Source organism: Microcaecilia unicolor, chromosome 2 (assembly GCF_901765095.1).
Source record: "Microcaecilia unicolor chromosome 2, aMicUni1.1, whole genome shotgun sequence".
In the NCBI taxonomy this organism is placed as follows: Eukaryota; Metazoa; Chordata; class Amphibia; order Gymnophiona; family Siphonopidae; genus Microcaecilia; species Microcaecilia unicolor.
The window spans coordinates 347,463,525-347,480,257 of record NC_044032.1 but is presented as its reverse complement, the minus strand read 5'-3'; the positions used below and the strand labels follow the sequence as shown (position 1 = coordinate 347,480,257).

The following is a 16,733-nucleotide window of genomic DNA, read 5'->3' as shown; positions in this document are numbered from 1 at the left end:
TGTATTTTTGAGAGTGTGTGTGAGAGTGACTGTGAGAGAGAGAGAGAGAGAGAGAGAGTGAATGTGCGAGTGTGTCTATGTGACAGAGAGAGAGTGTGTCTGTGAGAGAGAGAGTGTAAGAGTATGTGTGCGATACCCAGACTCTCTGTGAGAGCGAGAGAGTGTGAGAGTCTGTGTGCTATACACAGACTCTCTGTGAGACCGAGAGAGTGTGTGAGAGGGACTGTGTGACACATAGAGAGTGAATATGATACAGTGTGAGACATAGAGTGTGTGTGAGACAGTGTGTGAGAGTGAGAGAGAGAAAGACACTGACTGTGAGAGAGAGAGAGAGAGTGAGAGAGTGTGTGTGGGACAGAGATACCTCCCCCCCCCCCTCCCTCTCTGGTCTCAGGACCCCTCCCTCCCTCTCCTCTCCCTCTCTCCCCCCTCCCTCTGTGGTCTCAGGACCCCCTCCACCCCCCTCTCAGGACCCCCTCCACTCTGGTCTCAGGACCCCCTCCACCCCCCCTCTCAGGTCTCAGCACCCCCTCCCAATGTCTCCTTTTTTTCCGTACCCTTCCATCCAGCGTCTTCCCTCTTTCTCTCCCCATTCTTCCACCCATCTACCCTCTCTCCTGATCCTTCCATCTAATGTCTCTCTCCCCCTGCTTCTATCCAGTGTCTCTCTATCTCTCTACCCTTTTCTGTTCAGTGTCCCTTCTCTTTCCACATCCTTCCAGTCTCTCCCCTTTCTCTCTGCATCCATTCATCCATCTCCCCCTTTCTCTCCCCATCCTTCCATCGTGTCTTTCTCTCCCCATCCTTCCATCTGTTTTCCCTCTTTCTCTCCCCATCCTTCCATCCGTCTACCCCCCCCTCCCGATTCTTCCATCCCATGTCTCTTTCTCTATCCCCTTCTTTCCATCCAGGCCCGCCCACCCAACACTGACCTGCCAAGTCTCCCATGAAACACGCAGCGCCAGCTCCCATTTCCAGCCACTGCTGCTTCTCCTGTTGAGCAGCAGCGGCTGGTACAAAAACAAAAACAGCTATTTAAAGCACCCAAAATGTTTTTAAAAAGTAAGCGCGCCACCGCAGGCAGCCATCAGGCATTGGCTGTCGGCTCTGCGGCTGCTCCTCTTGCCTCTCACGTCGCTGCGCTGTTCCGGGGTCTGCTCCAGGGGAAGTGACGTGAGAGGCGAGAGGAGCGGCTGCAGAGCCGACAGCCAATGGCTGCCTGCAGTGCCGTGCTTGTTTTTATAAGCATTTTTGGTGCTTTAATTAGCTGTTTTTGTAGCGGCCGCTGCTGCTCAACAGGAGAAGCATCAGTGGCTGGAAATGGGAGCTGGCACCGCGTGTTTCGCGGGAGACTTGGCAGGTCTGTGTTGGGTGGGCGGGCCTGGAGGGAAAGTGGCTGGGCCTGGGCGGCAACCTCGGGGGGGGGGAGCAGTGGCTGCGGTGACCTCGGGGGGGGGGGGGGTGGAGGAGGGAAGTGGTGGCGAACTCGGGGGGGTGGAGTGGGGGAGCGAGGGGGGAATGGTGGTGACCCTTGGGGGGGTGGAGGGGCGACCTCAGGGGGGGTGGAGGGGGGAGTGATGGTGACCTCGAGGAGGGTGGAGGGGTGAGCGGTGGCGACGATCTGGGGGGGGGGCATGGCGTTGCAGCGAGGGCGGCAGGGATGGGGCCTTTTGCTGCTGTCGTGCGGTGGGTCACTGCTGCGGGTGACGTACCCGGAACTACGTGACGTCAGTTCAAGGGGTGGACACTTACAGAGCACACGAATGCTTCAACTTCACTGCCACGGAGTCAGCTTCAGAACATTGGAGGTGCTTTTTATTATATAGGATTTGTTACATTTGTACCCCACGTTTTCCCACCTATTTGCAGGCTCAATGCGGCTTACATAGTACCGTAATGGCGTTCACCAATTCGGTTGATAACAAATACAGGTTATGTTGTGGTCTAATGAGGTAGGTGTGTATCAGGCACCGTGAGGGTCGAAGGGAATGTAGATTGTATATTGTGCAGTACAATCATTGGTTATGCTGTGTTGCTGGGTGTGGGGATTTACGGTGGATCGTGGGGTAAGCCTTTTTGAAGAGGTTGGTTTTTAGTGATTTCCATGACCATCTAAACTTCAGGAATGTTTTCACAGCTTTTGGGAGTCCATTCCATAATTGTGTTCTTATGTAGGATAAGCAGGATGCGTAAGTTGTTTTGTATTTAAGTCCTTTACAATTTGGGTAATGTAGGTTTAGTTATGATCGTGATAATCCAGTTCTGTTTCTGGTTGGTAGATCTATGAGGTCTGTCATGTATCCTGGGACTACGCTGTAGATAATTTTGTGGACTAGAGTGCAGATTTTGAAGATGATCCTTTCTTTGATTGAGAGCCAGTGCAGCTTTTCTCGCAGGGCTTTGCCACTTTCGAATCGTGTAGTTATTGTTTGGATTACTGTTCCTATATTTATCACTTTTCAAGTGCAGGATGAAGATCTCTCCCATTTTTCTCATAGAATCAAAATGATTTAGCAGATTGATTTCTGATCTATAATAACTAGGTGCAGAACAGTCTGTATAAAAAAAAACAAAAAAAAAAAAACCCTCCCGATAGCAGAGATTTCCATTATGTTTATGGAGTAGCAGTATCCACAACAGAGCAGTTTGTAGCTCTTGAAAGGGATTGCCCATCTCAATATTAAAATGATCAGGATATTGTTAGAATGTATTTCTGATGATTATCAGTACAACAGTACCCCTCTTTTTTTTTTGGTTCTGTACCAGTGGAAATGTCTATGCAAACAGCATAATTCTAAGAACTTGTAGACCCTGTGGTAACTTTTTTTTTAACGTATTTTACTATCTTTTTCATATAACAGGCACCCACAATGTCAAGCCTGACATTTTAATCCGATTTGGGCAAGAGGGATTTGGTCCTGAGCCTCAGGGATCTGAGGAACGAGAAAATTTGATCACCACAAGCACATGTGAGGAATTGCATCAAACAGGTGATGTAGCTTGAATTAAAGCTAGAAATGAACTGATCCAAATGGGTTCTACAAGAAAGACAGTTCCTTTGGATCAGCACAGTGAGAATGAGGTGTTTTAATCATGGTTCCTGCTTCTAACCTTTGTTGTGTGGATAATGTGTTTTGTTTTGTTCTGTTTTCTTTTTTTCTGCTGATCCCACTTTACCATATGGATTATCAGGTGTGGCCCATTCGGCATCATGATCTGCCTTTCATTCTGTCTCTTATTCTCTCACCATTTTCCCATATCTGTCTGGTCCTTCCCTCATTTTCTTTCAACATCTCTTGTCTCTCATCCTTTATCAGTTTTTGCACTCCTTGTATCTCTCTATTTCTGGCCTCTCTCAGGGCTGCTCCATGATGCTAAACCTTCCTCTCATCTGCCCAACAGCTTATGGGTTTTGTTCTCTGTGAGCTGCACAGTGCTACCAGTATGAAAGAGGCAGGCAGGACAGGGGCATAGCCACGGGCGGGCCCAGCCACTTTCCCTCCAGGCCCGCCCATCCATGATCCCACATCTCCACCTTCGTTCTGGAGCACTGAAATTTGAAGCAGCACTGCGCTCAGCTCGCCTCGCTCGACGACGCTGGTCATAGTCACGCCGCTGCACGTCAGATCAGCTGATCTGTCCGAGTCCTCCAGGGCAGTCCCGCCCAATGCGCAGACCTGCCAAGTCTCCCACATCCCGCTTTGGCGGGTCATCTCCCGGTCTCCCGCTGAACTCCACTGCTGCAAGCCGCTTCTCTCCTGAGCAGCGGCAGGAACAAAAACAGGCGCTTCGCCAAGCCGCCAGTTCAGTTCAGCCGGCATAAGAAGAAAAACAAGCGCGGGGCTGCGCCGCTGCAGGCTTGCGCTGTCGGCTCTGCCTGTCCTCTGCCCCTTGAACGGGAAATTGACGTCAGCGGGGGCAGAGGATGGGAGAACCGACAGCGCATGACTGAAGGCTGCTGCGGGCGGCCCCACGCTTGTTTTTCTTCTTGTGTTGACGCTGCTGCTGCTCCTGCTTCAGAGGGCCAGAGTGAGAGAGGAAACGTGGCTGGTAGGGGAAGGGAGTCCGAGAGAGCAGAGGAGAGAGAAAAAAAAGAAGAGGACGCTGGAGAGCACAGAGAGCGAGAGATGGGGAGAGAGGGGACATGGAAAAGAGCAGGGGAGAGCCAGAGAGCGAGAGATGGGGAGAGAACATGGAAAAGAGCAGGGGAGAGAAAGAGGGGAGAGCCAGAGAGAGATGGGGAGAGAAGGGACATGGAAAAGAGCAGGGGAGAGCCAAAGAGAGAGAGATGGGGAGAGAACATGGGCGGGACCAGAGCTTGAGAGACAGAATGAAGGCGCGCCGAACGAAGAACACGCTTTTCGTTGCCGCTGCCGACGCCGCCTTAACCCGGTACGCTTTTTAAATTTCAGAGGAGGGGGGCCCTGGTGCTGGGAGGGAGGGAGGACGGGCGGGCGGGCTGATGCTTGTTTGGTTGGAGGGAGGGAGGCAGGCCTGGTGCTGGGTGGGAGGGAGGTAGGCCTGGTGCTGGGTGCTGCTGCGTGCTGGGTGGGAGGGAGGGAGGCGTGCTGCTGGGTGCTGGGAGGGAGAGAGGCCTGATGCTTGGGGTGCTGGGAGGGAGGGAGGCCTGGTGTTGGGTGCTGCTGGGTGGGAGGGAGGCCTGATGCTGGGAGGGAGGGAGGCCTGGTGCTGGGTGCTGGGAGGGCGGCCTGATGCTGGGTGCTGGGAGGGCAGGGGGGGTGGCTGGAGAGGAGAGGAGGGTGGCTGGACATTTGTGGCTGGAGGGGAGAGGAGGGTTGCTGGACATGGATGGAGGGCAAGAAATGAAGAAGAAAGGAGGAAAGTAAAGAAATAAATGGAAAGGAAGCCCTGGAAACGGAGTTAAGAGAACAGATAGAGAGCAGCAGAATCAGCAACTAGGACCAATATGGATAGAAAAACAAAATCACCAGACAACAAAAGTAGAAAAAAAAATAATTTTATTTTCATTTTAGTGTTTGGAATATATCCAATTTGAGAATTTACATCTGCTGTCTTATTTTGCACTGGGTGTACTGGAGCTGTAACATCTTATAGAAATGATTTATAATGAAAGAAAATCATGTTATTTTTTTCTCCTATACTAGTATAATATTTTCAATGATGTCTGTTTATATGCGCCATGGCTGGTGTAAGAGGTGTGGCTATCATAGGGGTGGAGTCATAGGTGGTGACCCCGCCCATAATGAGTACCTGCACTTTGCGATAAATAATTAGATATTGGGTTGCTGTTTGGGCACTTGGTCTCTGAAAGGTTCGCCATCACTGCTCTAGAAGGAAGGACCACACTGTTAACAGTAGAAGGTGGGAGTGAGGCAGAATGACTCAACATGGCATTAGCGGAATGTATGGAGGCAGGATGGAATAGAAGAAGGGGGAGAGGAGTAAGGCCCAGAAAAGAAGCAGTAGGGGGAGGAAAGAGAGGGTGACCACTAGTATCCATGTTGGGAGTCAGGAAGATTTGGAGTCAGGAAGGAGAGAGGAAGACCCACATTAAGAGGCAGATGCATCAAGCAAACGTTAAAAAATCTAAAACGTTAAAGTCCCTAACGAATTTTTTAAAAACGAAGGATGCACCAAAAAAACAAGCCGCACATGTTCGGTGCGGTATTGAAAAGTACAATGTATCAAAGATTCATAATCCCCGTCGGTAATGGGCCCCTAGTAACATAGTAACATAGTAGATGACGGCAGAAAAAGACCTGCATGGTCCATCCAGTCTGCCCAAGACAAACTCATATGTGTATACCTTACCTTGAATTTGTACCTGTCCTTTTCAGGGCACAGACCATATAAGTCTGCCCAGCAGTATTTCCCGCCTCCCAACCACCAGTCCCGCCTCCCATCACCGGCTCTGGCACAGACCGTATAAGTCTGCCCTCCCCTATCCTCGCCTCCCAACCACCACCCCCTCTTCCCCCCACCTGCTCCGCCACCCAATTTCAGCTAAGCTTCTGAGGATCCATTCCTTCTACACAGGATTCCTCTATGCATATCCCAAGCATGTTTGAACTTTGTTACCGTTTTCATCTCCACCACCTCCCGCGGGAGGGCATTCCAAGCGTCTACCACCCTCTCCGTGAAAAAATACTTCCTGACATCTTTCCTGAGTCTGCCCCCCTTCAATCTCATTTCATGTCCTCTCGTTCTACCGCCTTCCCATCTCCGGAAAAGATTCGTTTGCGGATTAATACCTTTCAAATATTTGAACGTCTGTATCATATCACCCCTGTTCCTCCTTTCCTCCAGGGTGTACATGTTCAGGTCAGCAAGCCTCTCTTCATACGTCTTGGAACGTAAATCCCATACCATCCTCGTAGCTTTTCTTTGCACCGCTTCCATTTTTTTAACATCCTTCGCAAGATACGGCCTCCAAAACTGAACACAATACTCCAGGTGGGGCCTCACCAACGTCTTATACAGGGGCATTAAAACCTCCTTTCTTCTGCTGGTCACTCCTCTCTCTATACAGCCTAGCAATCTTCTAGCTACGGCCACCGCCTTGTCGCACTGTTTCGTCGCCTTCAGGTCCTCAGATACTATCACCCCAAGATCCCTCTCCCCGTCCGTGCCTATCAGACTCTCCCCGCCTAACACATACGTCTCCCTTGGATTTCTACTCCCTAAGTGCATCACTTTGCATTTCTTCGCATTGAATTTTAATTGCCAAACGTTAGACCATTCTTCTAGCTTCTTCAGATCTTTTTTCATGTTTTCCACTCCTTCCGGGGTGTCCACTCTGTTGGAAATCTTGGTGTCATCCGCAAAAAGGCAAACTTTACTTTGTAACCCTTCGGCAATGTCACTCACAAATATATTGAACAGAATCGGCCCCAGCACCGATCCCTGAGGCACTCCACTACTTACCTTTCCCTCGTCCGAGCGAACTCCATTCACCACCACCCTCTGGCGTCTGTCCGTCAACCAGTTCCTAATCCAGTTCACCACTTCGGGTCCTATCTTCAGGCCGTCTAGTTTATTTAAGAGCCTCCTGTGGGGAACCGTGTCAAAAGCCTTGCTGAAATCTAAGTAGATGACGTCCATAGCACGTCCTTGATTTAATTCTCCTGTCACCCAGTCAAAGAATTCAATGAGATTCGTTTGGCACGATTTCCCTTTGGTGAAACCATGTTGTCTCGGATCTTGCAACTTATTGGCTTCCAGGAAATTCACTATCCTTTCCTTCAGCATGGCTTCCATTACTTTTCCAATAACCGAAGTGAGGCTTACCGGCCTGTAGTTTCCAGCTTCTTCCCTATCCCCACTTTTGTGAAGAGGGACCACCTCCGCTGTTCTCCAATCCCTCGGAACCTCTCCCGTCTCCAAGGATTTATTAAACAAGTCTTTAAGAGGACCCGCCAGAACCTCTCTGAGCTCCCTCAGTATTCTGGGGTGGATCCCGTCCGGCCCCATGGCTTTGTCCACCTTTAGCTTTCCAAGTTGTTGATACACACTCTCTTCTGTGAACGGCGCTCTATCCACCTCATTCTCAGGTGTACTTTTGCCAGTCCCTCTCGGTCCTTCCCCAGGGTTTTCTTCAGTGAAGCATGCGCAGAGCAGCCAAGCATTATGCTGGCTGCTCTGCGCATGCCACAAACGTCAAAACAACAATAACAACAAAAAACACAAACACGTGGCTCCCCGCTTCCCCCTGCATCAATACAAAACTAATTAAACATACATCAAAAAAGGATCGGGAGGGGGCAGAGGCGCTCGTCAGGAGCGTCCTGTATGGACAGCCTTGCCCCCCACCCCCCGAGGTCGCCGCTGCTCCCCACTTCTGCCCATATTAATAAAAACAAAACTCAAAAGTTTATCAGCCCTGGTCCCCCTCCCTTCCTGTGTCTCTCCTCCCACAGCTCCGCCTCCCGCCATCCTCCGCCCCTGTGCCCCGCCCCCTGAGGTCATCGCCGCCGCTCCCCCACCTCCACCGGACCCCCCCCCCCCCCCGCCTTACTGGCCCGCACAGCACCTCTCACCTCTGTGTGAAGGCGCTGCACGGGCAAGAACAGCTGATCGGCGATCACTGCTGCCTCCTCCGACGTCTCTCTGTTCTTCCTGGGCCCGCCCTCCTCTGACGTAAGTTACCTTCTTGATGCAGGGGGAAGGCTATGAAGTACTGCATCCACCTTGTCGTTCTTTATTGGTAGCGCTTGGATTTTTATGGTGCAGGGGGAAGCGGGGAGATGACAGCTCAGGCCTTAACGACAGGTCTGAGCTCACGTTAAATTTCTCTCGGTAAATGATTTGTTGCAATCGTCAGTATGGTTAGTGCATTCCGAATTGTCCACATTTCAATGGTAGTTTCTCATTTGCATTCCGTTTTCGTTAGCTGCTAGCATCGTTGGAAAATGGCCTTTAATGCATGCTACGGTTGAAAATTTCTTCGTTAAAGGGTCATTAAAGGGTCGTTAAGGTTTAGTGCATCTGGGCCTAAGAGCACCAGGGTGAAGAGAGATGGGATTCTATTGCAAAGGGCATATTCTGTAGCAGTTTTCATTACTCAATCCTTCACACAATTTAAGGGGAGATTTAAGACCTATTTTTTCATAAAGTATTTGCATAAGAACTGTGATAGGATAAGGGTTAATCTTGTTCTTAGGTTTGATGTGTGTGGAATGTTTGGCCTTGCAGAATGGGTTGTTTCCTAATTTTTAAAATGGTGATCTTTTCATCCTGTTTATATATTACATGTCATTAAAAACAATTTTGAAAAGTGGAATATCAAGTTCTTTTTTTTTTTTTTTACTTTATTTATTGACTTTAAAGCAACATAATATTTATAAAAACATATAACAGCATATAATATGGAACAATGAAGAAAAAAGAAAACATACAGGTCAGTGAGCTGATAAAAATAAAACAGGACAGTATGCACAACATACTTTAGAGAGCTAATTCCCTTCACAAGTCACATAGTTCTTTTAAACTATTAACTTAAAATTGTAGGACATGGTTCATTTTCAAAACTTCTCTGGATCTTTAACTCCTTCCACCAGGATACTTACATTTTCAGAGGTCATAAATTCCCATCAACTCAGTTTTAGACAAGTTTAGCTTTTCTTATGTCTTAAACTTTCCTTTAAAACCTGAAGTTATTTTTCCATTTGAGTGGAGGAGTAGCCTAGTGGTTAGTGCAGCAGACTTTGATCCTGGGGAACTGGGCTTGATTCCCACTGCATCTCCCAAAGAAAGGCTGTATATCAAGTCCCATTCCCTTTCCCACAGGAAGCCAAAGTTACACTGCTGAGCCCACAATAGAGATCGTGAAAATGGAAGAGGCTCCTGTCTGTGACCAGATGGAGAGAGGAGAGGAGGATACGGATACCAAGAGTGGTGAGCCAACAATTCCTTCATAATAAAACACTCGCTATGTGCTGTGGAGTATTTCCAAATTTTCACGTAGAGTTTTTCGTTAGTGGATGTAATCAGAGTGAAGAGCATCGCTGCAGGGACTGGAAGGGAGGAAGGAAGAGATGTTCAGAAGCAGAGGATGGTCTCTTTATGTCTTTTCATGTGCTATTGCTCAATTACACTTGTCTACAAACAAATGTCTTTCAAGATTCCTGTGGGGATATTTGTGTATACATGTCTTACTCAATAGAGGTTTAATTTATGTACATACTTTTATTTTTATCCACAGGTGATGGATTTGGCAATAAGAGAATGAGCGTGTGCGATGAGCAGCAGAGGGAGGAAAGGAAACACAAAGACCCCTACAGAGACAGCCCAGACCCTTCAGTTGATAGTGTGGGAGGTATCAGTAGCATAAGCACGCTTAGTATGAAAGAAAATACCCTAAAAAGAGTGAAATCGAATGTATGTACTAAAAAAGAGAGAAATTCCACCAACTGCCCAAATCTCAGACAAAATCAGAGAATCAGCAGAGAGAGATTTTGTCAGAACTCTACATGTGAGGAAATGTTCACTGGGAAGTCAAACCTGATAGGACAAAATAAATTTCAAAGACGAGACAAGCCGTTCCAGTGTACGGAGTGTGACAAATTGTTTACATATAAATCACAGCTTACAATTCATCAAAAAATTCACAAAGAAAGAGAACCATCAAAACGTTCAGTACATGATAAAAAGTTCAGTCAGGTATATGATTTGGGAAGACATGAATTAATCAGCATTAGCAAAAAACAAGTGCACCTCAAGGGAACAAAGCTATTTCAATGTTTAGTATGTGATAAAAGCTTCACTCAAAAGAATAACCTCAGAATTCATGAAAGAATCCACACTGGAGAAAAACCATATAAATGTTCTGAATGTGGTAAAAGCTTCAATCAAAAACCTTATCTCAGAATTCATGAAAGAATCCACACTGGAGAAAATGTATATAAATGTTTTGAATGCGGTAAAAGCTTTAATCAAAAAGGTAACCTCAGAATTCATGAAAGAATCCACACTGGAGAAAAACCATATGAATGTTCTGAATGTGGTAAAAGCTTCAATCAAAAACCTAATCTCAGAATTCATGAAAGAATCCACACTGGAGAAAATGTATATAAATGTTATGAATGCGGTAAAAGCTTTAATCAAAAAGGTAACCTCAGAATTCACGAAAGAATCCACACTAGAGAAAAACCATTTGTATGTTCTGAATGTGGTAAAAGTTTCCGACTTAAGCTTTATCTCAGAATTCATGAAAGAATCCACACTGGAGAAAAACCATATAAATGTTCTGAATGTGGTAAACGCTTCAATCAAAAAGCTTACCTTAGAATTCATGAAAGAATCCACACTGGTGAAAAACCATATAAATGTTCTGAATGTGGTAAAAGCTTCACTCATAAAGGTAATCTCAAAACTCATGAAAGAATCCACACTGGAGAAAAACCATTTAAATGTTTTGAATGTGGTAAAAGCTTCACTCTAAAACGTTACCTCAGAACTCATGAAAGAATCCACACTGGAGAAAAACGATATAAATGTTCTGAATGTGGTAAAAGCTTCACTCATAAAGGTAACCTCAGAACTCATGAAAGAATCCACACTGGAGAAAAACCATTTAAATGTTCTGAATTGGTAAAAGCTTCACTCTAAAAGGTTATCTTAGAACTCATGAAAGAATCCACAAAGGAGAAAAATCATACGAATGTTATGAATGAGGTCTAAGAAAGCATAAAAGAATCCATACTTGAGAAAAATGTGCACAAACATGCTAAGATGACTTTCCTTAGGGGAAAGATGAGCAAAATTGAAAACACTCTGAGTGATGACTATTATGGAGGAGTGGCCTAATGTTAGTGTAGCAGGCTGTGGACCTGAGGAACTGGGTTTGATTCCTGTTGCTGCCTGATGGTCAGCACTGGGTTGAGATTCTAAGGAACCGGGTTTCATTTCGTCTGCAGCTCTGTGTGACCCTGGGCAAGTCACTAAGGGGCCCTTTTACTAAGGTGTGCCGAAAAATGGCCTGCAGTGGTATAGGCACGTGTTTTGGATGCATGCAGGTCCATTTTTCAGTGCGTCTGGAAAAAAGGCTTTTTTTTTTTCCTTTTTTTGTGACTGAAAATGGACGCATGCTGAATGATTGAAGTACAAGAATTTGAACAGGTTGGTGTATATAAATATCTAGATGTGGTGGAAGGAAAAACTATCAATCAGGAATTGCTGAGAGGAAAAAAAATCAGTAATGAATATTATAGGAGATTAAAATTGATATTGAAGAGTGCATTAATACCATGGAAGACAGTACTGGCTATTAATTAACTGGCACTTCCTGCACTCTCATATAGCTTTGGTATTGTAGATTGGCCTCTTAAAGACCTTGAAAAACTAGATGTACAAATGAGAAAATTCTTCCATGCCCACGAGGTCATCTATAAGAATCTGTGTATGCCTAGACCAGTGATGGGCAACCTTTTGAGCTTGGTGTGTCAAAATTCGCCAAAAAACCGAGCATAACTCGGGTGGTGTGTCACTTCGAGAAAAAAACCATAATTTCGCGATATTTATAGTTTAAATAACAAAAATGTATAATTGTAATATAAAACTGTATTTAATAAACCAAAAACTAATTATTTAACTTACCTACTTAGTGACTTCTTTGTTCATCTGTCAGTCGGTTTCTTTTGTTGGTCTTGATATTATTTAACTTGTGTGGGGTGCCATGAACTAAGATAAGTGAGGGGGAGGGGGAATTCTTTAACTAATCTGCCTATTAGTGACTTTTTTGTTGCTGAATTTCATTGGCTAAATCTTCAATTGAAGGTTGGTATTTTGTACACTTCAAGCCCAAGCAAGCGCTACTAACTTCATCTGTCAATCTGTTTCTTTTGTTGGTTTTGATATTATTTAACGCTGAGAATAAGGTTTCACAAAAGTACGTAGAGGGAAAAATTGTGAGTAAAGCCATTGCTATATTTTTCAGGGTGCTAAAAGTGTCTGGTAATCGGATCCAGGCACTCCAAATTTCCTGGTAACTCAGATATTCTCTTAATAATTGCATCTTTATTCTGCATATCGTGAAATAGAACTGGTGCACATCTTAGGAGAGTTTCTTTAATAAATTCTCCCTCACTGAGTGCTTTTCCATGCTGAGCTATGGAGTGAGCAATGCTCAAACTTGCAGATGTTAAATTTGTAGAACCTTTTACAAATTTAAGGATGGACTTAGATTGGCTCTTATAAAAGTGTAGCTGCCTGGAAATGTATTCCTTCCGTTCATCCTCACTTTTTTTCAAGAGCTGGGAATGATTAGTTTCAAAATGTCTATTTATATTCCACGTTCTGCTTACTACCGTTTCAGTACATAGAACGCAAAATGATTTGCCATTTTTTTCTATAATGCCATACATCTCGGTCCATGTCTCTTGAAAGGGTCGGCTACTGCTACTATCACTTCCTTTACTTAACCTTGGTTTTTTATTTTTTGAGTTCTCCATCAGGGGGGCAGAGACAGAAGATAGAATTATAGATAGCCTGTTAGCCCTGCAGGCAATTAAGGGTTAACTAGCCTAACTGACCACCTTATGTAAATTAAGATGGCTGCCGCTATTTCTAATGGCGGGAAACGGCACCCATAGCACATGCCCTCGCCTCTCCCAGCCTCCCCCTCACCTATCTCAGTAATGGTGGTCAATTACAAATCCACGACACCCCAGAACAGTAGATTGGATGATGGTTGCTGGTAATGGTGATCACAGGGCCCTCAGAGATGCGTCCCCCACGGCATTCCGCTGCTCTCTGCTCCGCCGGCCGGAAGTGAGGAGCCGGGGCAGAGGGAGCAGCAGGGAGGGAGCCAATAGGAGCGCACACGGCACACCCCCAGCGGGTAAACATGCACCGGGTGATTTCGCCGGGGGGGGGGGGAGGTCGCGCTGCACTGGGGGGGAGGGGGGGCGCATCGGCGATCCGCCCCGGGTGTCAGCAAGGAACTCCGCTGCTTCTCTGTATGCGGCCACATGCGGCCGCGTGTCACTGAAAATGGCTACGCGTGTCAGTACTGACACGCGTGTCATAGGTTCGCCATCAGGGGCCTAGACTGTACATTTCTAGAGTTAAAGGAGGAATGGATCTCAAACAAATAGATTACATCTTTCGAGCTACTGTGAAGGCCTCAAGACTTAAGTAATGGCATCACCAGATCCCAATACACAAAAGGAGCTGAAATATGAAAGACAACTTCCAGAATCCAGTTTCATTATTAAACTAGGACAAGTGTTCCAACGAGTAGAAAGAATGGGTGAAAATCCGTCGGTACCAAAAGGGAAGGAAGCAACAGGATTTGCAAAGGATGGGAAAATATTCTTTACATTATTGGATCATCAGCGGCAAAACATGTGGCAACTGCATAAATACAGTGGGAAATACAAATTGTTAATCCAGGAACCATTTGTTGATCAAAACCAAACATTTAAATGTTAAGGAGAGATGAATTGAAACCTAAGGATGAGCGATTGATAGCTGCAGCCCAGGGTAGCAGATTACAGATGAGATGGTTCACACAGCAAGCATTGAAAAACTGGTGCAACAGATATATGTAGATTCTGTAAGAAAGAGCTAGAAACAGTTACTCATGGCTGGGTGCAAAGCGCTGATGGCGGAAAATTTTAGATAGAAAGGCACAACAAAGTGGCATATCTCATCCATGTAATCATGACAACATCAGCGTACCAGAAAAGCACTGGGATCATGACCCTAAGAGAACTGTGAAAAATAAAGAGGTTATGATCACCTGGGACATCACCATCCTTCCTGCCTGATAAAAAGCTGGATGCAAGAAAACTGGATGTAGTGGTAAAAGTGAAAAGCACCAGAACAGCATTGATTGTCGGTTCCAAACAATTACTCGGTGACTCGCAGGGAGAGAGGGAAGAGTCTCAAATACCAAGAGATATAATCCAAGAAAATGTGGCAGAAAGATACAGAAATATTTCCCATTTATGAAAAAATCCACAGTTGTGAAGTAGGAGGTACTCCTGTAGCCAGGACCTGCCTACCAGGGGATATACTATCCTCTTGCCCCAAGGATATGTCTCATTTTTCTTTTCTGTTCTGCAATAACATGTTCAGTTTCATGTGGATAACATAGTTAAAAAGAACCAGAACAAACATCTGTGAATTTACAAAACCTAAAGCCAAACATAATCATTTCACATATTTTTTTTTAAATAAAACAATCTTCAGTTGTTTATGGAAAGACTACACGTAAGTTAGAGAGTGGACAGCAGAAGGGAGAGAATTCCATATTTTTGCAGCTTGATATGGAATTGAAGCCGAAAGTTGTTTAAGATATTTGACCAACTTAACTGTGGGAATTAACAAAGATATTTGCCCCCTCAAAAGCTATCTTTTCAGTACTAAGAAAAATCCCGCCCAGTAAGCAGGAATATTTCCTTGTAGAGTCTGATGAACCAGTGTACAGAACTTAAAATGACATCTTGCTATATCCGGGAGCCAATGTAGCTCATAATAATTAGTAGATGCATCCAGTCTTAAAGAATAAATCACTCTTAAAGCTAAATTCTGCATTGTTTGCAACCTCTTCAATAAAGTATTGGTGCATCCCACGTATACCACATTACAATAATCTAATTTTGATAGCAACAGGGATTGTACTACTAAAAGATTGTTGTTCAAAGTTTTTATGAACTGATTTTAATTTTCTTAAAAATAAGAGAGAATGTTTTTTTATTACCACCTTATTTGATTGATCATCATCAACTTACTGTCCACTTCAGTTCCTAAAATCCTGGAAGAAAATTGAAATTTCATCTTATTGATTATCCTCAATCTCTTTTTGAGAGCCCAGCCACAGCAATTTTGTCTTTTCCTTTAACTCTATAATTCCTGTCCTTGAGAAATCCCCTGAACCATAGCATTACTACCCCAGATACACCAAAACTATCCAATAACTCTAAAAGAATAGAATGATCTACTAGGCCAAGTATGCTAGATAGATCAAACTGGAAAACTACTGCATTTTGACCAGTGCACCCAAGATGGTCTCTGTACTACTTCCCTTTCAGAACCCTAATTGTGAATAATGCAACATGTCTAATTTAGACATATAATCTTCTACTTGCATTGCTAGCCAACCCTCCATGATCTTTATCAACAATGGAATTGATGCCATTGGTCCATAGTTCACAACATCTTGTAAATCTCCCTTAGCGTTTTTACTACTATGATTATTATTGTTGACTAATATTACTATACTACAGTTTTCTTCCCTTATATATCCAAAAAACTAACACCTCATTTAAATGTATATGAATTATCCCAGATTTTCGTAGCCTTGCTGTAACTTTTGTGCCTGACATTGTCCATGTTTCACTTTACGCTTCTTCAGGAGACCAAACTGTGAAAATCATACAAGTGTTAGTCACAAACTTCCTTTAAACATTTTAAATACTTTCAGGCTTATTTTCAAAGCACTTTGGGAGGCTAAGTTCCATAGGTTTCTATGGAACTTTGGGAGGCTAAGTGCTTTGAAAATATGCCTCATTATCTAAAAAACGTACCAGCTACTCTGTTCAGATAAAACAACGAGCTCCTCAGAACATGGCATTCCTCTCCAGGAACACCCAAGCATGCGTAGAAAGAAAACCCCTTCAGATTTAAAAGGGTGTCACAATCATGGAAATGTATTTTCATTGGCTATCCTGTTGTCAAAATATTCCAGTCCACCCCACCAATTCCTGTCTTGCACCAAAACCACAAATTGCAAGTCTTCCAGCTGATGATTTTCCTGAAGCCAGTGTTTTACTAAAGGGGTATCAGTCTTCTGAAGTCGTATGTTACTGAGATGTTGCGCTATGTGGTATTTAATTTTACGTGTTGTTTCCCCGATAATACCATATCAAGCAGGGACACTGTATGGCATAAACCACACATTGCGAATTGCAATCATTATATGATTTTATACAATCTAAGAATCCAAACTTTCAGTCAGTATCACATACTTACAATAAACACGACATGTGCATTGTATGTGACCCTTACTAGCTGTACCCTTAGAGTTTTTAGGGTTGGGCATGAGAACTATACTACCACATGTTTTTGGAAACATGCCCTCACTGAGATAAAAGTACATAAAAAGCAAGAGAGGCACTGTTCATTAAGCTGAAATGGCAAACATCCAAACAACAAAAAGCTTTTACTACTACTACTTAACATTTCTAGAGCGCTACTAGGGTTATGCAGCGCTGTACAAATTAACAAAGAAGGACGGTCCCTGCTCAAAG

At 44.6% G+C, this 16,733-nt stretch overlaps 1 pseudogene; it reads left to right on the top strand.

The window, feature by feature from the left end:
* Positions 1 to 16,733, top strand: part of LOC115463715 — a 180,716-nt pseudogene that overhangs the window by 50,110 nt on the left and 113,873 nt on the right.